The 22279-nt window shown below is 45.1% G+C and overlaps 1 protein-coding gene across 7 annotated transcripts in view; it reads left to right on the top strand.

Annotated features, from left to right (window-relative positions):
* Positions 1–22279, top strand: part of Traf3 (TNF receptor associated factor 3) — a 100091-nt gene that overhangs the window by 7534 nt on the left and 70278 nt on the right. The window contains exon 1 of one of the 7 annotated variants that reach the window (XM_052184990.1): positions 21529–21618. The exons of the other annotated variants lie outside the window; for them this stretch is intronic. The gene's annotated coding sequence lies outside the window, so the exon portion shown is untranslated. Of the gene's footprint in view, positions 1–21528; positions 21619–22279 lie in introns of those variants that run through there. 7 annotated transcript variants of the gene reach the window in all.

The following is a 22279-nucleotide window of genomic DNA, read 5'->3' as shown; positions in this document are numbered from 1 at the left end:
TGACTAGTTGTTGAGGCTGGAACCGCACCCTTCACAGGAGAGGAGAGGAAGAGCAGAGGGCTTTTCTAGAGGTGCGTTCACCACAGCTCTTTGCGTCCTTTAAGCAGGTGGTTTGATGGGGCTGTGCTTTGATACGAAGTCTCCCATACAGTTCACATTGGCCTCACACTCACTGTGTAACTCACATTGTCTTGGACCTTCCCAACTCCCTGTCTCAGCCTCCGAGTGCTGACAGGACTTACAGGCACGTGTTACTGCATCTGGTTACAGTGCAGCTGTAGATTTTATTCCTTTGTAGGTTTTTTGGTTTTGTTCTGTGAGTGTAGATTTTATTTTGTTCCCCGTACAGTGCTTTTCAAGTTCGTAGTGGATTGTTGGAGCATTTCTCATGCAGCCTTCTCTGCTGACATCTGCTTGGCCCTCCCTAGTCAGTTGTCATTCCTTAGCTGGACACCGGTACACCTGTGTTCATGACAAGCCTAACTAGGGCCTGGGGTTGTAGCTCAATCGTAGAGCCTAGAACAAGGCCTTGGGTTTATCTCCAGCAGTGAAAAAAGTCAGTCAGGATGCTCTTTACCCTAGCGGTTCAGATATTGTGCACATCTTGCTGTACGTAGCAGTCCCTAGCCTGATTTACTAATGTGTTTTCTTTCCTCTTTATCTCTCTTAATTTACATTTAAACCAGTAGTCTACTAATAATGATAGTATTTAGTCATCATGTCTTTAGAGTTTTACAAACATTAGCTTGTTAGTGGTGAACTAGTCCCCGAGGCCTGGTCACTCTGTAGAGAGCATCATGGTTATAGCCCAGCACCCATTTATCGCAAACTTAATTATAACTACAGAGAGCTTATGGGAATATAAGTTAAAAGCAAAGAAGTCTTTCCCCAATTAGCAGGGAGGTGGAGCTGGCTGGTTTAGAGGATCCTGCTTTCAGCTAGAGCCACTGTGACGTTCTGATGTGGGTCCAGGGAAGGCTGGAGTCTGCTGGAGTCTGCTGGGCCAGAGGTGTGGGCTGCTCTCAAGGCCATGCTCCTGCTCCTACTCCAGGGAGGGCTGGGCACCAGGCGCAGCCTGAGTCCCTGCGTGAATAGGGGTTGTTAGGGTTTGGGTTTTTATTTTAGACAAAATTAGGTTACAGGTAGTATGTGAACCAAGGACCTCAGTGTGTCTAAAACACTTCCCTGCCTTTTCCAGGCTCAAGGAAGTTCTATTGTCTCTCTGACAGACTTCTAGGTTGAGATGACAGACTTGTTTCTTTTTTCAAGACAGGGTTTATCTGTGTAGCCCCATCTGTCCTGGAACTCTCTCTGTAGACCAGGCTGGCCTCAAACTCAGATCCACCTGAGAACTCTGCCTTCCAAGTACTGGTATCAAAGGTGTGCGACACCATTGCCCAGCTGTGAGATGAAAAACTTTGTAGGGGGGTTGTTTCCTCCTTTGTTTTAATACAGTTCAGCTTGAAGTGTGAATAAAAACAAGACACATTTGGGGCTGGAGAAATGGCTTAGTGGTTAAGAGCACTGGCTTGCTCCTGCAGTAGACTTGGAGTCAGTTCCCAGCATCCTCCTGATGTCTCACAGCCATTTATTGACTTCAGTTCCAGGAATTCTGGCCTCCATGGGCTTGTATACAGTGCATTCATATACATATAGGCAAGACACGTACGTACATAGAATAAAAGGATCCTAAAGATGTGAGACACTCACGGATGGGAAGAGGTAGACATTTGAGCTCAGATTCTTCCTTTAGCTGACGGTGGTGTCAAGTTTCTTACCCTCTCTAAACCCAGTTTTCTGTGGAACGCAGAGCTGTAGTGGTAGGTCCTGCTGAGAGCATTATGACTAATGTCATGTCATGTGCTTACAATGGCTGACATGTACATTTTATGTTCCGTGTGTTTTACAACAATAGAAAAGTAATTGTGAGGTGTGAAAGTGAGGTGTAGTGGGGTCCTGGGGAGATGGCTTACCGTTCAGAGCTCGGTTCCCACACCTGTGCCTGCCCTCTCACACCGTCCGGTATCTCCAGCTCTAGGAGGGCCAGACTCATCCATCTCCCCAGGGCTTCCTCACTCGTGTGTACATCACACACAGACACGTTAAAAAGAAGTGATAAGTAATGGCCTCTGAGAAATGAGCATATCATAATACATGAGCAGTAGATAATACCAGCTGTTACTATTGCACCTATAGCCATCTCAGTACTCGTGAGGCAGGGGCAGGGGCAGGAGGGTTAAGATTTAATTATACAGCCTAGGATACATAACTAGTTTGAGGCCAGCTTGGGATATTTAGAGACTGTCTCAGGAAATAAAATAATTTAAAAAGAGTGATAATTTCTTTCCTTTTTTTCCGTGTGTGTGTGTGTGTGTGTGTGTGTGTGTGTGTGTGTTTGTGTGTGTGTGTGTGTGTTATCAGACTCTCTAGGAATGTATGGGCCAGGCCAGAAGAACACCTTACACACCAGGCTAAGGGGAGAACGTTACTGGACTGTAAAGAAAGCTCCCCACTTCTCTCTTCTTTTGGAGCAGGGTCTTGCTGTGTAAAGACTGACCTTGAGACTTGCAGTTTTTCTGCTTCACCCTCCCGAGGTCGAGTGTTGGAATTATCCATGAGCTGCGTGTCCAGCTCAGAAAGTCTTTAGAACAGAAGGTGAAATATCTGCTAATCAAAGTCACACTATGTTTGCATAAAAGGAACAGCTATATTTAGATATCTCTGTTGGTTTTTTTAAGAAAACTTTTTTGCATGTGATTGAATTTTGCCCATTATTTATCAGGAATAATGTTTTCTGATTTATTCAGGTCTCTTTTAAAAAATTTGAAGGATCTTCTCTAAACTCTTAAAATAGCCCATGCCTCTCATAATCCCTTCGATTGCTTCTTTTCTTTCTTTCTTTTTTTTTTTTTTTTGGTTTTTTGGATTTGTTTTTTTTCCTGAGACAAGGTTTCTCTGTGTAGCCCTGGCTGTCCTGGAGCTCACTCTGTAGACCAAGCTGGCCTCGAACTCAGAAATCCACCTGCCTCTGCCTCCCAGAGTGCTGGGATTACAGGCGTGCGCCACCACCGCCCGGCCCTGTTTCTTTCCTTTTATATAAAAAAAATTTATCACCTTAGTGAAGAGAGTTTCTGGCATATGGTTGGTAGTCAAGTTTTTATATAAATGAGTCCATAAGTTACAGTTCAGCATTTTCTTCCATTGAGACAAAATTCATATGACATATAATTAACTATTCTAAAGTATACAGTTCAGTTGTTTTTAGTCCACTCAAAATGTCACTCTGCTACCAGGTCTTTGTAGTTTAACATTATATCACATACCCATTGAGTAATCACCTCCCTCCCTCCTTCCCAAGCCCTGATTCAGTCTGCTGTCTCTGTCCATGGATTTGCTTATTCTCAATCTGTCGTGTGAAAGGAGTCACAGTCAGTAATAACCATCTGTGTCTGGGTAATGTCCCTGAGGTGTATCCAGGAAGGTATTGTTACTTTGTTTCTTCAGCGACTGAATAATAATCCATTTTGTATGGCGTGCATGCTCTTCTGTGTTTGCACTTTGTTTATCTTTTCATCTGTCTGTGAACATTTAGTTTCCATCCTCTTAGCTGTTAGGAGTAATGTTGCCTAAAGTGGGTGTTTAAGGTGTGTGTGTGTGTGTGTGTGTTCCCTTTTCTCCTGACTGTATCTCCAGAGTAGTTGTTGGTAATACTGCACATAACAGTTTAGCTTGTTCCCACCAGTAGTATTTCAGTTTCTGTACATCTTCACTAAAACTAACTTCTGTTATTCTAGTATGTGAATTACTGTGTCATTGTCTTTTTGATTTGTTATTTCTTGATGACCGGTGATACTAAATGTCTCTCTATGTGCTTAGTGTCCATTTGTATGTTTTTCAAATGTCTGAGCCCTATGTCTCTCCTTTAATTGGGCTGATTTTTTTCTTGTTGAATTATAAGAGCTCTTTATATAGTGTAGACATAAAACCCTTTAGGTACACAATTTGCAACTATTTTCTCTTACTTAGTAAAATGCTTGGTAGATGTTGATGATAGTGTCTTTTGCACAAAGGTTTTCATTGGAGTTCATTTTTTTTCTCCCATTTGTTGCTTGTGCTTTTGGTATCAGCTCCAAGAATCCACTGTTAAATCATTAAGATTTTTTACCACTATGTTTCCTAAGACTTTTATAGTTTTAGACTTTATGTTTAAGTCTTTGGTCCGTTTTGAGTTCTTTTTTTATATGGATTGAGACAGGAGTCCCTTCTTTATTTATTCATTTATTTATTTATTGGTGGTTATCCAGTTCTTCCAGCACCACTTTTGGAGAGAGTATTTTTTCCTTATCAAAAGGTTTGGCCCTTTGTTTAAAATATATTGGCTGTAGATATTTAAGTTTATTTGTAGACTCTTAGTTCATATCTCTTGATCTGTATGCCTGTCCTAACGTCAGCACCACACTGTTTTGATTGTTGTAGCTTTGTAGTAAATATTAAAGTAGGAAGCTTTGAAAATAAGAGTATCCCAACTTTCTCATTTCCAACATCATTTTAACAGTTTTGAATCCCTTGATGTTTCATGTGAATTGTAAGGGTTGCTTTTCTGTTTCTGTAAAAATGGTCACTGGAATTTTAATAGGGATTGCACTGAGTCAGTTAGATTGCTTTGGAGTTACCATCTCAATAACGCCTTCCAGTCCGCGAACAAGGCTGTCTTTCCTATCACCTCCTCAGTTCCCCTCCTCCCTTCTCTTCTCATGTGATGCTAGGGATGGAGCTAAGGTCCTAGGAGTCCTGGGCAGCCCTCTACCCTGAACCCCAGCCTCCTCTACACTGAGCCCCAGCCTCCTCTACCCTGAGACCCCCACCTCCTCTACCCTGAGCCCTCCCCCCACCTCCTCTACACTGAGCCCCCAGCCTCCTCTACACTGAGCCCCCAGCCTCCTCTACACTGAGCCCCCAGCCTCCTCTACCCTGAGCCCCCAGCCTCCTCTACCCTGAGCCCCCAGCCTCCTCTACCCTGAGCCCCCAGCCTCCTCTACCCTGAGCCCCCAGCCTTCTCTACCCTGAGACCCCAGCCTCCTCTACACTGAGCCCCCCCTCCTCTACCCTGAGCCCCCAGCCTCATCTACACTGAGACCCCAGCCTCCTCTACCCTGAGACCCCAGCCTCCTCTACAGTGAGCCGCGGCCCCACCCCCCATCCCCCCATTCCCCCAGTTTTCTGGAGTTACAGATGGTTGTGGGTTCTGGGTGTTGAACCCAGGACCTCTGGAAGAGCAACCAGTGTTCTTAACCTCTGAGCCATCTCTCTAAGTCCCTGTGGAGTATTCTTGAGTCATTTTGCATGCAAGTAGATGCTTTGCATCCACTTTCCAATCTTTCTGTCTGTCTCTCTCTCTTTGTCTCTCTAGCTCTATCTCCCTCCCCCTCCTCCCTCCCCCCTCTCTCCCTCCCTCCCTAATGACTGCATCTTCAAGTATCCAGGATAAAAATGAAGATCACAATGGAGGTGAACACCCTTGCATTGTTTCTGATCTTAGAGGAACCACTGGTTCAGTGCTTAGCCTCTGTAGGGCCCTGGATTTGATTGCCACCATGGGGTAGAGGTTAGTGCTAATCCTTAAAGGTTCTTTGTTATAGTAAAGAAGTTCTTGTTCTTGTTTGTTCCTGTTTACAGATTTTGTTTTGTTTTGTTTTGTTTTGAAGACAGGGTCACTCTTTTGAGTCTTAGTTGTCCTAGAGCTTGCTTTGTAGACCAAGCTGGCCTTGAACTCACAGAGCTCCTCTTGCGTCCTGGGATCAAAGGTGTGCACCACTACTCCTGGCCTTTGTTTGCTATTTTTAATCATAAAAGGTCGTTGAATTTTGTCAAGTCCTTTTGTAGTTTCTGAATGAGCATGTATTTTTTTTTCCTTTGTGCTATTAGAATACTGTGTTATGGTGAAAGTGTGTGTGTGTGTGTGTGTGTGTGTGTGTGTGTGTGTGTACCAAACTCAGACACTCATGCTTGCATGGCAAACAGCCCTACTAACTGAACTGTGTCTCTAGCCCTAGTGATTATGTGTACTGAATCATCCATGCATCCTTGGGGCAAATCCTCATTTATCATGTATGTAATCCTTTTAACAGATACTGGATTATGTGTTCTCCTGAGGATGCTTGTGCTTATGTTCATAAGGGATATTGGTTTGTAATTTTCTTTTCTTGTGATATCTTTAGCTTTGTTATGAAGGTACCAAAAGGTATATCATGTTTATATAGAATTATACATTATAGAAATTTGTTACCTGGTCTCCCCTATCTCTCATCATATAGAAAATTCTAGGAGGGTTTCAAAGCAGACATGGTGATGATACCACATAGCTTCTTATTTCTGATACTTCTTAACATTTGACTGTGGTATTGGCTCTAAGGTCAAGAGTTCCCCTAACAGCTGGGAAGATCATGGCTGACATTACCTTCATCACACTGTGTCTTCCTATAGACTCAGGAAGGGTACTCTGTCCTTGATGCCTTGATGAGAGAAAGGTGTACTTCATTTATCTGGTTCTCCCTTTGCAGATAGCATTGGTTGAAGTCTCTCACTGGGATGTGTCTGGTGGCTGGTCTGGCTTCAAGGGTCCAAGACGGTTATACTCAGATGCCTGTGTGGTTGGAACGTTGAGGTCATGGTTTCCTTTCTCGCTGTGGTCTCAGCTCTGTTGTTATTGATGCTGTTGATGTCATTGCTGAGTATGGCTGCTTAGACTCCTAGGCAGTAAGCTCTCTAAAGACCTTAAGTCTGAGTTGGAAATCAGTGTAGTGTTATTCCGACTCAGAGGTCTTCCAGCGTTAAAGGGTGGAATGCAGATGGGATTGTCCTAATGCAAAGAGTGTAAAAGATTTGTGACCACCCACCCCTGTGCATGATGCTTATGTAGCACAGTGTTCTCAGCAGTACTGTCAGATAAGCCTTTGAATGAATTCAGTGCTGTGAATGGAGACTTTCTGAGTAAGTTCTGGAGAGTTACCATTCATACCGAGGCAGTCGCCGAATCAAATCTGTGTGTCATTCCCTGTCACGAGCTACCTTGTTCTTCTCTAGAGCTGGTCTTGGTGTGGCTAAGGACGGCCTTTGCAGTAGTGGCCCTTCCTGCTTCTACCCTCAGTGGAGGGATCCTAGGTGGGCAGACCCCTGGGTGTGCTAGCATTGATCCTGGCTCTGTTCCTTGTGATCAGATTCTTTTTTTTGTTGTTGTTGTTTGTTTGTTTTTGTTTTGTTTTTTTCCGAGACAGGGTTTCTCTGTGTAGCCCTGGCTGTCCTAGAACTCACTCTGTAGACCAGGCTGGCCTCGAACTCAGAAATCTGCCTGGCTCTGCCTCCCAGAGTGCTGGGATTATAGGTGTGTGCCACCACCGCCTGGCTTTTTGATCAGATTCTAAGAGTTTGATTAGTGGTGTTTTGGGAGCAGCTTTGGGTTTGTGACCTTCTTCCTGTGAGTTAGTTTATTTAGCAAGGTTAGTTTACACTCGTGTTAGGAAATTTAAATTAGTATTTCTCTCAGTTCTCTTTGGTTTTTTGAGACAGGGTTTCTCTGTGTAGCCTCGGCTGTCTGGAATTAATTTTGTAGACCGGGCTGGCCTATGGACTTAGAGATCTGTCTGCCTCTGCCTCACAAATGCTGGGATTAAAGACATGTGCTACCATGCCTGGCTAGTATTTCTGTTTGTTCTTTAAAAAAAAACTTCGTTGAGAAAATAATAGTGGAGCTGGAGAGATGATGGCTCAGTGGTTAAGAACACTGTCTACTCTTCCAGAAGTCCCAAGTTCAATTCCCAGCAACTGCATAGTAGCTCACAACTGTCTGTAACTCCATTTCCAAGGGATCTGACAGTCTCTCACAGACATATACACAGGCAAACATCAATGCACATACAAATTTAAAAAAAGATAAAAAAATAATAGTAAGCCTGTATATCATAAATTCCCCTTTTTCATGCAGATCATTCTAGGAAATGTCTTTGCTTGTTAGAATAAACTTATGGCTGGTTTCTGTATAAAAGTGGGATAGTTGGTGTGCATAAAGGTGCATGTGTCAGCTCTAACATACAAACCTTCTTTTCTGTGGCTCTTGCCTCCTTAGCCTTCCTCAACTGAAGTATCAGCAGTATCTGAGCAAAAGCACAGATGATGACATCACAGAAGAATGAGGAGGGTGGAGATGAATAAGGAAACTAGAAGTCTGCCTCTCATGCCGTAGTGTGTTAGAATCTGAGGGCGGAGTCATGCTTGCTTGCGTCTGCACAGAGAGCCCCAACACCTCTGCCTGGGAAGTCACTGGTGCCGTGTTTCCCAAGCAGGTCACTTCTAGACAGCATGAATGAAAACCATGTGATACACCAGAAGGACTGTGGGAGTCTCAGGGAGCCCTGGCACTTCTACTTCTCCTCCCGTGACTCCTGAGGTCAAGAACTTCTGGTCTTATATGGTCTGAGGTCTCTTGCCACAGTGAGGTTACAAGTGTAAGTTTTGATTAGAGTGTCTGCTTTTCTTTTTTTTTTTTTTTTTAAATTCATTAAATTTGCCAGTTTTTTTTTTTTTTTTAATATCATATGGGACAACATGCCTGCCCTCTGTCAGCCTCTGCTGTTGTTGGATACCATGTTCCTTCTTCACTGCTGTTGTCTTCAGTCCTCTGCACCACAGTGCGGTGACTGTGGCCCAGGGCTGGCCAGTGTGGGGCCAAGGTTGGGTAATTAGTCTCTGAGGAGGACGGTAATGGAGGTGTGAGGTCAGCAGCATTCCCACAGTTGATGCCATGTTCTTCATGCCTTGCTCTATAACCAGTGCTCCACCCCTGAGCCTTGTCCCACTCAGCTGGACTTATTTTTGAGTTCTGGTTCTTACAGCATGGTTTGCCTTGTCTTGCGATATGTTAATGTAGATAACGTTTCCTTTTTTCCAAGGGTTCTTGGGAACTACTTCTGGTTTTAGTTACTCATGCTTGGAATGAAACCTATCAGTAACATTTTAACCTGCAAGAAGCTTTCTGAGGGGACCACACCATCACATAGAAAGCTTTGCCCTCCTCTTTTTCTAGGCATGACTTTGTTGTTGTTGTTTTAATAGACTTTGAACCTAGGTTCATTTAGCCTAGGCTGGCCTTGAACTCAGTGTGTAGCTAAGGATCACCTTGGAATTCCACCATTATTCCCAGTTGCTTTGCTTTTGGGTTTTGTTTGTTTTGTTCTATTCTATTTTCTTTGGTTTTTTTTTTTTTGTTTGTTTGTTTGTATTTGTTTTTGGATTTGTTTTTTTTTTTTTTTTTTTGAGACAGGGTTTCTCTGTATAGCCCTGGCTGTCCTGGAACTCACTCTGTAGACCAGGCTAGCCTCACACTCAGAAATCCGCCTGCCTCTGCCTCCCAGAGTGCTGGGATTACAGGCGTGCACCACCACTGCCCGGCTCTGTTCTGTTTTTTTTTTTTTAAGACAAAGTCTCACTATGTAGTCCTGGCTAGCATGGAACTTATTGTGTTGACAAGGCTGGTCACCACCACTGCCCGGCTCTGTTCTGTTTTTTTTTTTTTTTTAAGACAAAGTCTCACTATGTAGTCCTGGCTAGCATGGAACTTATTGTGTTGACAAGGCTGGTTTCAAACTCACAGATATCTCCCTGTGTCAGCCTCTGCCTCTGAGTGCTGGGACTAAAGCATGCACCATGCCCTGTCTTAGTGAACCTGTTTTGGAGTGTTGAACATGTATACTGTGCGAGTGAGCAGAGGCTGGAATGTTGGGGTAGATGGTGTGATGGCTAATCTTGATGTTAACTTTGACTGGATTTAGAATCGCCTAGGAAGCTTCTGGGTCTGTCTGTGATGTGGTTTCCAGAGAGGTTTGGCTGAGGAGACAGGCCCTCTCTGGATGTGGGTGATACCAGCATGTGGACCTCGGGCCTTGGGATGGACACAGTGGGACATGGAAGAGAGCCCTGAGCACCAGCACTCCCTCCCTGGTCGTTCCTGCAGCTGTGCGGTGGCCAGTGCCTCCCTGCGTGCCACTCTGTACCCTGAAGCCATTAGCTGAAACCAGTGCTTTGTTTCTTAAGTTGCTTCTTGTCAGGTCTTTGGTCACAGCAGTGAGAAAGCAGTCAGTACAGAAAAATGATTCCAAGGGGTCGATCTGGCCATGTGGGCCATGGGCCTCTGTAACTAGTTTGGAGGAAGAATGTAGAGGAGTTTGGAATTGAGGGCTAAAGAAATCCTGGAGTGCTGTCAGCAGGGTTTAATGGGCCTGCTGGTAAAACTGTAGACGACCAAAGGCTGCTGGGAAGGCAGATGGCAAAGACTGTGTTCAGTGGCTCCAGGGAAGCCAAGGACCTGCTGGGAACTGGGCTATTGGCCATTCTTGTTATAGTCTAGGGGAAAATCCAGCTACTTTGTGTCCATGCTTTAAAAACTTGAGTGAAGCTGAATTCAAAGGCACTAAGTTGTTTGGTGTAGGAATTTTATTTATTTATTTAGAGATGAGGTCTTTCTGTGTAGTCCTGGCTGTCCTGGAGCTCTCTAAATAGATCAGGCTGGCTACAGAGACCCTTCTAACTTCGCCTGCCTTGTGTGGGATTCAGGACATGCCACCATGCCTAGTGAATTTAGGAAGGTTTCAGATAGCACACCATGAAGCCTGGCATGGTTACTGTTACCGCTCTTACTAAGATTTACAGTGAGGAAGAGCAGAACTAATGTGTGTGGTTTGGTGAAGACAGAGTAAGTTTCAAGTTTCAGGGGAGGTTGGTGTGCAAGAAGTAGTTATACCTATTACAAGATAAGCACCATCAAAGAATCCTCAAAATATGCACTGAGAAAGTAGAGGAGAGCGCTCTGAGAATAGACCCCACCCATCAGAAGAGTGGAGATTAGTGAAAATGCAAACACATTTGAAAGACAGACTGGATTGCTAATGCCAAGGAAGGATTTCCTGCTCGAAAACAAACCTCTAGAGAAGTGGTTTCCCAGATGCAGCCATCGAGGCACAGAGAAGCCAGGATACCTGTGGAGAAAGAGCCAGACTATATCTTCAGCTGACAGCAGGGCGTGGCTTTATTGTCCATGCATGAATTATGAGGTAATGGAGCAGCTTTCTCCAGGGAAAGCTGCTGGAGTCTCCAGGTCTGGTAGGGTTGCAGACCCTACAGTGAGGTCTTGAGAGCTCACAGTGGGAAGTTATGATGGTGAAGCCTAAACTATACCTGAGGCCCCAGATGCTAGAGCTGCCAGGACCATGGAGACCATGTCTCCTAAGAACAGTGGTAGCCACAGACTGAAGCTCCAGAGATAGAGAAGGCCCTGTGTGCTGCAAGGGCACATCTGAAATCCAGTGCTACTCAGGTCCAGTAGGAACCAGATGGTGGCATTGACAACCCTGTTCTGCAGGGAGCCTCAGGATTTGATGTGTGCCTGTGAAATGGTGATCTTGCTTTGGTCTGATGTCTCCTTGCTATGCACACAGTTCTCCATTCTGATATGGGAAATGTTTATTTTGTGCCATTGTATATTGGGGCTAATCTTCTTTTAAAAACATTTTTTTTTAGCATAGGCATATAGTTAAGAGATTGTCTTGAGCCTCAGACATTTGAACAATCATGGAACTATTAAAAGACTATGAGAAAGGGCTAGTAAGATGGCTCAGTGGTTAAAAGCACTGACTGTTCTTCCAAAGGTCCTGAGTTCAAATCCCAGCGACCACATGGTGGTTCACAACCATCCATAATGAGATCTGATGCCCTCTTCTGGTGTGTCTGAAGATAACTACAGTGTACTTACATATAATAAATAAATAAATCTTTAAAAAAAAAAAGACTTTGAGAAATTTTAGAAATGGACCAAATCTTTTCTATTTATTTGTTTATTTATTTATTGGTGGGTTTTTTGTTTGTTTGTTTGTTTGTTTGTTTGTTTGTTTTTAAGGACAGGGTTTCTCTTGGCTGGAACTTGGCTGTCCTGGAACTTGGTTTGTAGACCAAGCTGGCCTCGCACTTAGCCTGCTTCTGCCTCCCCAGTGCTGGAATTAAACTGCCTGACTTTGTTTGTTTGATCCCTGGAGGGTTTAATGTCATCTCATGGCCATTATTGGGACTCCCCCCTCCCCCAGGCTTCTCTGATGGGAAGTATGAATTCCATGGGGACTTCCTGACAAGACTTGCAGGGTGCCCCCTCAGCTTGCTTCATAGCAGCTTCTCTGAATGGGTGGGTTGGCATTTCTGAATTCTGACAGCACATTCCACACATCAGAATAACCACAAGCCTGTGGACCCGACTCCAGATCATATTCATAGGGAAGACCAGAAATAGGAGTTTGCTGATTCTTTGAGCAAGCATGGTGGCACACACCTGCCATTTGTGTGTGGAATTGAGAAGTGAACCCAGGACCTTGCATTATGTATGCTGAGCAACTGAGCTGCATCTCTATTCTGAACACTCTGATACTCAGGAGGTGGAGATAGGTTCATGAGATTGAGATCAGTCTGCACTCCATTGTAAGATGCTGTCTTTTTAAAAACAAAACAAGTCCCCTGAGAGGCCCTGCCAGCAGCTGGCTGAGACAGAAGCAGATACTTACACACAGCCATTGAAATGAAGTTGGGGACCCCTATGGTTGAATTTGGGGGGAAGGATTGAGGAAGCTGAAGGGGAAGCAACCCCATAGGAAGACCAGCAATTTCACCTTACCCAGACCTCCAGAGACTGAGCCACCAACCAGGAACATACACGGGCCAGTCTGAGACCCCTGACACAAACAGAGCAGAGGTCTGCACCGTCAGGCCTTAGTGGGAGAAGATGAGCTTAATCCTCCAGATACTTGAAGCCGCAGGGAAGGGGGAGGCTTGGGGGGAGCACCCTCTCAGAGGTAAGGGGGAGGAGGAATGGGATGAAGAACTGTGGGAGGGGGGACTGGGATGGGGGAGCATTGACTGGATTGTAAATAAAATAAAACTATTCTGAACTCTGAAGCACACCTGGCAGCACTTGGGTGAGAGACTGAGTGGTGCTGTAGCTGCCTGTCCTACAGTCTGTGGGCAGGTCTGTCTGTGTACGCCTGCAGGAGGCACCCACCAAGCAGCAGTTAGTGCTCTCGAGAGTCCCTCATCCGACTGTCTTCACTCACCGCTTAGCCCCAGTGTTCCCAGCACATTTAAATTTGGTATTCCAGGCTTTATCTTTCAGATAATGCAGTATCTTCTGTAAATCAGAAATAAATGGAACCCACAAATGGGTATCTTCTGTTCTGTGAAGGTCACTTGGCTAGATGTCATAGAAATAAAACTCTTAGACTGGCTAGTTTTATGTCAACTTAACATAAACTAGAGTCATTTGTGAAGAGGGAACCTCAATTGTGAAAATGCCCCCTCCCCTTACTGGCCTGTAGGATATTTTCTTTGATGATTGATGGGAGAGGACCCACTTCACATTGGGCAATACCACCCTTGGGCTGGTGTTCTGTTTTATAAGAAAGCAGGCTGAGCCAGCCATGAGGAGCAAGGCAGTAAGCAGCATGCCTCTGTGGTCTCTGCTGTATGCTGAAATAAACCCTTCCCTCCCTAAGTTGCTTTTGGTCATAGTGTTTTATCACAGCAAATGTCATATGGCATTGTCCTTGCCAGCAAAGAGCTTGGAGAATACTTCTAGAAAGAAAACACAAAAACACAGAAAGCGTCCATTTCCCACTAAGTCAAGCCACTTAGTGATTGACAGTCAAGGTGAGTAAGACGTGTTAGAAGGGGGCTCGAGTTCATGGCCCAGCCTCCTGGCTGGCTTTTTATAGAAGACGGGGATCTTTTTAAAAGACAGCAATCGACTGGCCCAGGTTCCCCTGGCACTGGTCCTCACCATGGCTGCCTGAGGGCCAGGATTGCAGGTGCTGCGGAATGAGAGGTGGTTCTCCTTGGGCATTAAATGCCATTGGAGGGACGGAAGCTCCTCAGCTTTTTGTTACTTTCTTTTTGTTCAGATGACGCATGTCTGGGGACGTCCTGGGTCAAGGGTGGTGTGGTGACTAAGAGTGGGTGCTGGGTGCAGTCTATTTTACCCAAGTGATCATGGGTCGTGGGCAAATGACTTCATCTGCAGTGTATGTGTTTCTCTATCTAGAAATAGAGGCAACAGCACCCACCTCTTAGAGAAATGAGATGACAAAAGTCTCTTAGTCATGTGTGGTGGTGTGTCCAGTACCTGAGAGGTCAAGGCACAAAGATAATGGGTTTGAGGCCAGGATAGCAAATCCCTGGCCAGCCTTGGCTATGCAGTGATGTCCTGTCTCAAAATAAACAAGTAAACTATCATTTAGCACAAGTAAGTGTTTAATTAGGAACTAGTTAAACCTTCTGGCACAAGAATAGTAATGGTGACTAGGGACTAACTTGGGACTCTTAAGTGGGTTATTCTTCTAGGACTGGGGCTAAGAGTGAGAGCCAGTAGCACTCCTGGCTTGCTTATAGAAAGGTCTGTTTCTCTCTGCCTTTGTAACTTCATGTTTTACAGTTAATTAGCAGCAGAGTTTCTTGTTTCCTAAACAGACCTTGCACTCATGTAGCTGAAGACAGCCTTGAGACTATAATCCTTCTGCCTCTCTACCTTTTGGGTACTGGGATTATATATGTGGGCCACTGTGTCTAGAGGCTGAATCCAGGGCCTTGTGCTTGCTAAGTACTTCTCCAGTTTAACTGTGTCTCTAGCCCTGCTGTATCTCTTTGAGTGGCTGATGATGGCTACATGTACCATAAAAGTATGCATTGATAAAATTCTTGTCTTTGAGTAGGTAACCACATGGGGTTCACTGAAGAGGTGATTGAAAATTCAGGAATAGCAGCATTTAGTTGTTTCTGTCTTTACAGATAGGTTACAGACAGGTTCAATCTTTACTGATTTCTCTATAGAGACTTGGACTCTTCAGCTCCCTTGAGTATCCTTCAGATTCTTCACTCGGTAATTGACCTGGACTGGGAAAATAATTGGGACATTTTTATTGCATTGAAAATGACTATAAGTATCTCCCAAGCTGCCCACTGTGGGGGCCTTCCGGTGACAGAGTAAAGTAAACGTGTGACCAATGCCCTTTCAGAGGGCTGAGAACACTACATTCTATAGTAACTAGCTTGTTCTTAATACTGGGTTCTGTCCTATTATTTAAAACTTGTGTGAATTTTACACTCTGCTGTAAATGTGTATTTTTACGGTTACAAATGTCTGAAATCTTCCTGTGCATTGAAATGGATCTTTTAGGACAGGATGCAGCCCTGTGTCCACCTTAGTCTATACCTTTAAACAAGCACCAGCAAGGTCTGTGACCTTCCTTGAGCATAGAAGAATCTGCACTGGATGGACACTTCTCTATTTGCGTTCAATTTTCCTTTGGCCCTTAAGGGCATATTTACTTAAACAGTTAAGATAACTGGTAACTAGTTTGGGTCTCGTAAAAATTTTCAGTCATTATACTGCCATCCCTAGTCCCATCAAGGGAGATGTGGAAGGCCAAGAGACCCGCTGATGCCTGGTTTGCGTGGTGGCTCTTCTAAGATAGAGGTACCCTAAAAAGTGGTGAGCGAGTACAGTTTCTGTAGCTGTTAGAAACTTCTCGGGTGATTTAACGTGTGTGAGACACTGACTTTTCTGCAGTAGGTGGTGTTCATGGAAATGATGGTCAGGAGAGCAGAGTGCCTGCGAGACTTGGACTGCTGCACTGTGGGCTCTGGGACACCAAAGCTCTCCAGGGAGAAGTCCACACTAACGTCAGTGCCCCTTGTGGGTGGTGCTGTGAGGGAACGTGTAGGTGCTGGAGACTTGTCTATCACCGTTGTGGTTCCACTCAGTGTTACCTGTGCAGAGAATGATCTTAAGAGTTGGTTTCCAGTATGTCTGTCTGCCAGCCTTAAAAGGCGGTCGTCAGCCAAGCAGCTGCTGTATTTAGTGTCTTCATCTATAGCAGTGAAAAGGCCAGTTAGTGTGTTCACTCCCACCGCCTCCTGCTTGAGACTCATTCTCCAGAGGATTGTGAGCATTTCTATGTAACTATGTCATAGGAGCTCTGTGCCTGTGTACGTTCACTTTCAGCAGAAGCTGCAGTTCAGCTGTCTTCTTTAGTTTTATTAACATACTGTGGGCTGGCCAAGAACTCTCTAAGTAACAGAGACTGGTTTTGAACTCATGATCCACCTGCCTCCACCTGCCTCTACCTGCCAAGTGCTCATCTATTGTCTTTAAGGGACACTTAAATTTTAACTGAATTGATCCCTATCATCATAGTTCCGATTCTTTAAAAGATCACTTGGGAGACAGGAGATGTACCTCAGTTGGTATTGCATTTGCCTAGTATGCACAAAGTCCTGGATTCTATCCCCAACACTGCATATATTGAATGTGGTGACATAAACCCATAATTCCAGCACTCAGGAGATGATGGCAGGGTATTAGTTTAAAGTCATCCTTGGCTACTTAGCAAGTTTGAGGCCAGCCTGGGCTACATAAGAACCTGTCTCAAAAAAAAAAAAAAATTTACTTGGTCCCTAGCAAGTCATTCTCATTCCAGGGTGGTTGGTAGATTTGAGAACTTCTGAGTTAGAGGCCATGCTCCTAACAGCCTGTGAGGCTAAGGATGTAATACCCACAGAACATGCACGGCCTCTCTGCACTTACATGGTCTGGAATACCATTACTGCCAGTGTGAGAAAACTTGTTCTAGACATTGTTCAAGGGCATCATCCTTTCTTGCTTGTGTTAAATGTGTGACTCAGGGCTAATGTCTGTGTGTTTATTTTGAGGCAGGGCCTCAACTGTGTAGCCCCGTCAGACCTGGAACTCATAGAGATCAGCTCGCCTCTGCCTTTTGAGTGCTGGGGGTTAAAGGTGTGTGCCATTACGCCTGGCCCAGGTTTAATGTTTTTGTGAGGTGAAGTGTTTCTGATAGAAAATTCTATATTCAGTCATTAAATGACTTCAGCATCAAAAATAGTTTTCATATAGCAGGGATGGAGTGAGGGTGTGTATTAACGCTGATGGGGTGAGATGGAGGCTGGAGAGATGGTTTAGAGAGAGATTCAGGAACATATACCACTCTTGTAGGAAAACAACTGTCTCTAACTCTTAGCTCCCAGAGACCCGACTTCTCTGGCCTCCACGGAACCCTGCACTCATGTGTACGTACCTATATGCAGAAACACATATATGTATACATATATATAATAAAACATAAAATAAAGTTAGCAGAGGGAACAGGAAGTTAGAGCACCTGGGGTAGAAGTCCAGATGTCTGTTACATTCACCTGGATATTTTCTTCCAGATTCTGATTCTAGATTGTAGATTCTGTAGTCTACAGCAAAACTTAGATTAGTAAAATGGGAATTTTTGAGTAGGTACTATTAGAAAAATAATAAATTTCCAGCTGTGGTTCCAAGTTCCCCAAATGTGTGTTTTGAGCTTGTACCCCTCTGCGTTTGCTGTTGAACCTGAGTATTTATTAGACTGTTGTTGGAGCTCTGAGTGTGCACTAGACCCCGCCCTAAGTGCACCGTGGTCAGGAAGCCATGTGGGCTGCTAACTCGTTGCTGTGGAGAGAAGCAGACCAGCTTACTCCAGTGAGGTGTGAGGGTGGGGTGGGGATGATGGGAGGTGGGGGGTTGTGACAGATTGAACAGAGCATCTCACACAGTTGATCTGACAGGAATCATTTAGCGAGGACCAGGAGGAGAGGAGTGACTATTGTTGTATTTCATTTTAGTTTATGTGTATGGGTATTTTGCTTGTTTATGTATCTGTGTACCCCATGCAGTGCCTCCAGAATCCAGAAGAAAGAAACAAGATTCCCTGGGACTGAAGATACAGACAATACAGTGTGTATTGCATTGAACACAGTGGGAATTGAATCTAGACCTCTGGAAGAGGAGCCAGTGCTATAACCACCCAGCCATCCGTGCACCTCCAAAAGGGAATTGTTTCACCAGAAAGCCGCAGAGGGAGTGACTGGGCCAACTGAGGCTGCTTGGGTGTTCTGTGATCATTCCCTAGAATTCTGGCCACAGCCAGACCACTGTGATCCTCACTGACACCCCCTTTTCCTGCCTGTTTGGTCCCTAGGGACCGTATTTAATCCTGCTCTAGCCCATCTTGTCCCTGGTCCCTCTGTCCACATGAGCCCTTTTTTTTTTTTTTTAAGATTTATTATTATATCTAAGTACACTGTATCTGTCTCAGACACACCAGAAAAGGGTGTCAGATCTCTTTACAGGTGGTTGTGAGCCATCATGTGTTTGCTGGGATTTGAACTCAGGACCTTTGGAAGAGCAGTCAGTGCTCTTAACCACTGAATCATCTCTCCAGCCTCACATGAGCCCTTTTGTCATGCTGGTGTTCTTCCCTCTTGCCAGGGCCACCTCATGGTCTGCATGTGGTGTGTTCTGACTACCCAGACACCATTTTCATTCTTAGATGCCAGCCTGCTCTGCCCACGGCTTCATCAGGCCTTCACTCAGGCCTGCACTCAGGCCTGCTGATCTGTTTGCTGCAGGAGCCCTTCACTCTTTCCTCACGCCACTTCCGTGTCCCTGGTTGTTGGCCTTTCAGATACAAACCCACTTACCTGTACTGCTTGCCATCAGGGCAGGATGATCTACAGGGACCCGCCCTCCTTCCCGCAGAGTTGGGACTTTTCGCATGGGGGATTTTTCTGTCATCTGTTTTCTTCACCCTTTGGAGTACAAGGGGTGAGGAGTGAAGGGGGCGGGGACCGTGACTGCGCCTCCTGGGAGTTCTTTGATCCCAAAGCTGTCCTGTAGTTCTCCCTGTCTTCAGAAGGGGAGTTGTATGATGTTAGAAGCTTTGAAGTTACCTTTCTCATCACCAACAAGGAAATGGAAAACTCAAGGCACTGCAGTTCCATAATTACTCCAGCATGCACACTGCTGCCCATAGCAAAGCTGAGGTGGTGTGCTGGTGTGCCCGGCCAACCCTTAGGAAGTGCACGGTCCAGGTGTCTCTATAACAGTGCGGTTTGTCCGGCTCAGGGTTGTGGATGGGCAGGGTGTGGAAAGGGGCAAAGAGTCACTTTGCTTTTGTCCTTCTGACAAGCTGTGCTGTCCATTGTAAAATTTCAAAAGGAGGACAAGACACAGGTGCACAGAGGGGCTTCAGAGAGAAGAAACTGTGAGCATTTAAGATGATTTGTAGATGACAGAAATTTCCAGATTGTACTGAGGCAGGGTCTCAGGTGGACATATATTTCATAAAAAGGAGCTAGAGATACCGAGATGATTTTCCTGCTGGGGACATACACGTTCTGAGTGCAATGGCTGGTCACCGTTTACACAGAAACTCTAGTCCTTGTCTTAACTTTTTTTCTCAACAAGGTTTCTTGTATCCTCGGCCATTCTGCCCCTGTAGCTGAGGTTACTTTTGAACACCTAATCCCCTGCCTCCATTTTGCAAGTGTTAAGATTACAGGGTGCTCCACCACACCCAGTTTTAGTCCTAGATTTTTGGTTTGTTTGGTGATGCTGGGGACTGAACCTCGGGCCTCATGCGTGCTGGGCAGGCCAGGCACTGTACCACTGAGCTATGTCTCCAGTCTTAATTCTTAAAAAGCTTCTGTGCCATTTAGAAACTGTGTACTAAGTGTGGATGGTTTTATGATTAATATTTTAAAGATTTATTATTTTATGTATGTGCATGAAAGTATTTGCCTACATGTATGTCTGAGTACCTCGTGTATGCCTGCTAACTATGCAGCCAGAAGAGGGTTCCAGTCTCCTAAAACTAGAGGTACAGCCTGTTGGGGGCCACCGGGGAAGTGCCAGGCATTAAATCTAGGCCCCTAGATGAGGATCTTTTTTTTTCTTTCTTTCTTTCTTTCTTTCTTTCTTTCTTTCTTTCTTTCTTTCTTTCTTTCTTTCTTTCTTTCTTTCTTTCTTTCTTTCTTTCTTTCTTTCTTTCTTTCTTTCTTTCTTTCTTTCTTTCTTTCTTTCTTTCTTTCTTTCTTTCTTTCTTTCTTTCTTTCTTTCTTTCTTTCTTTCTTTCTTTCTTTCTTTTTTTCTTTTTGGTTTTTTGAGACAGGTTGGGTTTCTCTGTGTAGCTCCGGCTGTCCTGGAACTCACTCTGTAGACCAGGCTAGCCTCGAACTCAGAAATCCGCCTGCCTCTGCCTCCCAAGTGCTGGGATTACAGGCGTGCGCCACCACCGCCCGGCTGAGGATCGTTTTTAAGACAGGGTTTCTCTGTGTGCCATCTGGCCCTTTCTTTTCTTTCAAAATCATGGCCTCTTTGTTTAATTGTTACATATGTGTATATGTGTGTGTATATTTTCCTAAATATACAGTATAACCGGCTTAGTCTGTATGTTACTTGTATGCATCTGTGTTCAGGGCTGACCATTTGGTATTGCATAATCAATTGCTGTGCCTTTCCCCAGGCAGGACCACATCTCCTGTTTTCAGCTTTTGTCACTTGCCTATGGTTCTTTGTCTAGGGTTGAGGCCAGAGGTCTTTCCTAATACTGTGGCTGGTTATGTAAGGGTTGAGTCATGGCTTCTTGACTAAGTTCTGTATGGTTGGACATGTAGGTTGTTTCCACTGTTCTCTCCTTGACACAGTGCTGTGGTCTTCAGCACTCCTGTGACAGCTGCCAGGACACTGAACAAACATGTGTGTCCTCTCTGCGGCATGCAGTCTCCTTCTTACCTTAAGAAGGGCAAGAAGGGGAGGCAGGCTCGCCATTAGACTGTGAGCAGGCCCAGCTCTCTTCGTGTGTTCGCCAGGCCTCTGAGTGGATGGCATCTGAGTCAGGACTGGGTGAGAAAGGGGCAAAGGAGCCCTGTGCAGACCTGTGGGCAGAAGGGGCGGAAGGGTGAGGACCAGAGCAAGAGAGGGAGAGAGGGCGGAAGGGTGAGGACTGGAACAGAGAGTGCTTGGCTTGGTGCTTGTTTTGCTTTGGTCCTGAGGGTGGGGGCACTGAGAAAGGAGTGCCTTTTTGGTCTGAGCAGTTGTGTAGTGCTGTTTATCAGACCAGGGATGCTGGAGACAGGTGGGGGAGGGAAGAGGATGCTGAGTTCAGTGTTTGGCTGCTAAGTTTGAAGAGCCTTTTGGGTGCTTACTTGGAGATGCTGGTGCGGTTGGTGATGGGAAAGCTGGAGCTGGAGCAAGGAGAGGAGGAGGGTGCAGAGGGCAGCAGGAGGCAGACGAGCTGCAGCTGGAGGGAAGGGGGTCTCCCGTTGCCTCTCCAAGAGGCTAAGAATGGCAGGGAACGGGTTTCAGTTCATTGTAAACTGTGTGAATTTTTAATAAAAAACCTAGGGATTCATGTTAATTGAGTTGCTTCAGAGTGCTTCCCCTGAGGGTTTTCTCTCCTGTGCCTTGGGGGCTTTGTTGGAAAAGTTTGAGAAGTCACTTCATTATTGTAGTCTGTTGTGTTATTAAATCTCACCCTAGTGAGTGTTTAACCTTAAAGAGTCTGAAATTCACTCACCCATTTTGTTATCCTTAATAGAGGTTTTGCAGCTGCTCCAAATACCCCCCAAGTTGTGCATCTTAATAGTTGTTTGGCAAGCCATTCCATTCTGCACGGAGGGTCTGCATGCTGTAGTGGCCTTAGAGATTCCCAGGTAAGGATGTGGAGGGAGTGGGTCCTGCCTAGGCTCCAGAGCACGTGGCTCCCTGTGGACAGTTTTCAGCGCTCTTTTCATTTCATAGAGATGTGCTGTTCTAGTTCTAGCCAAGTACAGAGTTCTTGGCTACATTTACAATAGTTAATAGTCAGCAGTGATTAAAAGTTGTTGGGATTTTTTATTCTATACAGTTAATGTGAGTAATTTTCCTGGCCATTGAAGTCTAGCCTGACATGGTAGTACATGCCTGTAACCCTAGCACTTAGGAAGTTGAGGCAGGAGGATTTACAATTTAAGACTAGCCTGAATTATATAATGAGATCCTGTCTTAAAATCCATCAGCCTTTATAGTGGAAAGTGCTAGCTGGGTGGTGGTGGTGGTAGTGGTGGTGGTGGTACATTCCTTTAATTCCAGCACTCAGAAAACAGAGGCAGGAAGATCTCCGAGTTTGAGGCCAGCCTGGTCTACAGAACAAGTTTCAGGACAGCCAAGGCTATGCAGAGAAACCCTGTGTTGAAAAAACAGAAAGAAAAGGAAGGAAGAAAAAAAAGAGTGCCTACGAGCAGGCTGAGCGAGTCACAGAAGTTATATCATTGAACTAAGCCATTGAGAAAGCAGAGATGGCCTTTTTCCTTCTCCTTTTTGGGAAAGGTTCTC

Source organism: Apodemus sylvaticus, chromosome 6, assembly GCF_947179515.1.
Source record: "Apodemus sylvaticus chromosome 6, mApoSyl1.1, whole genome shotgun sequence".
Lineage (NCBI taxonomy): Eukaryota > Metazoa > Chordata > Mammalia > Rodentia > Muridae > Apodemus > Apodemus sylvaticus.
Note: the sequence above shows the minus strand (reverse complement) of the source record. Positions and strands in the feature narration are given on the sequence as shown.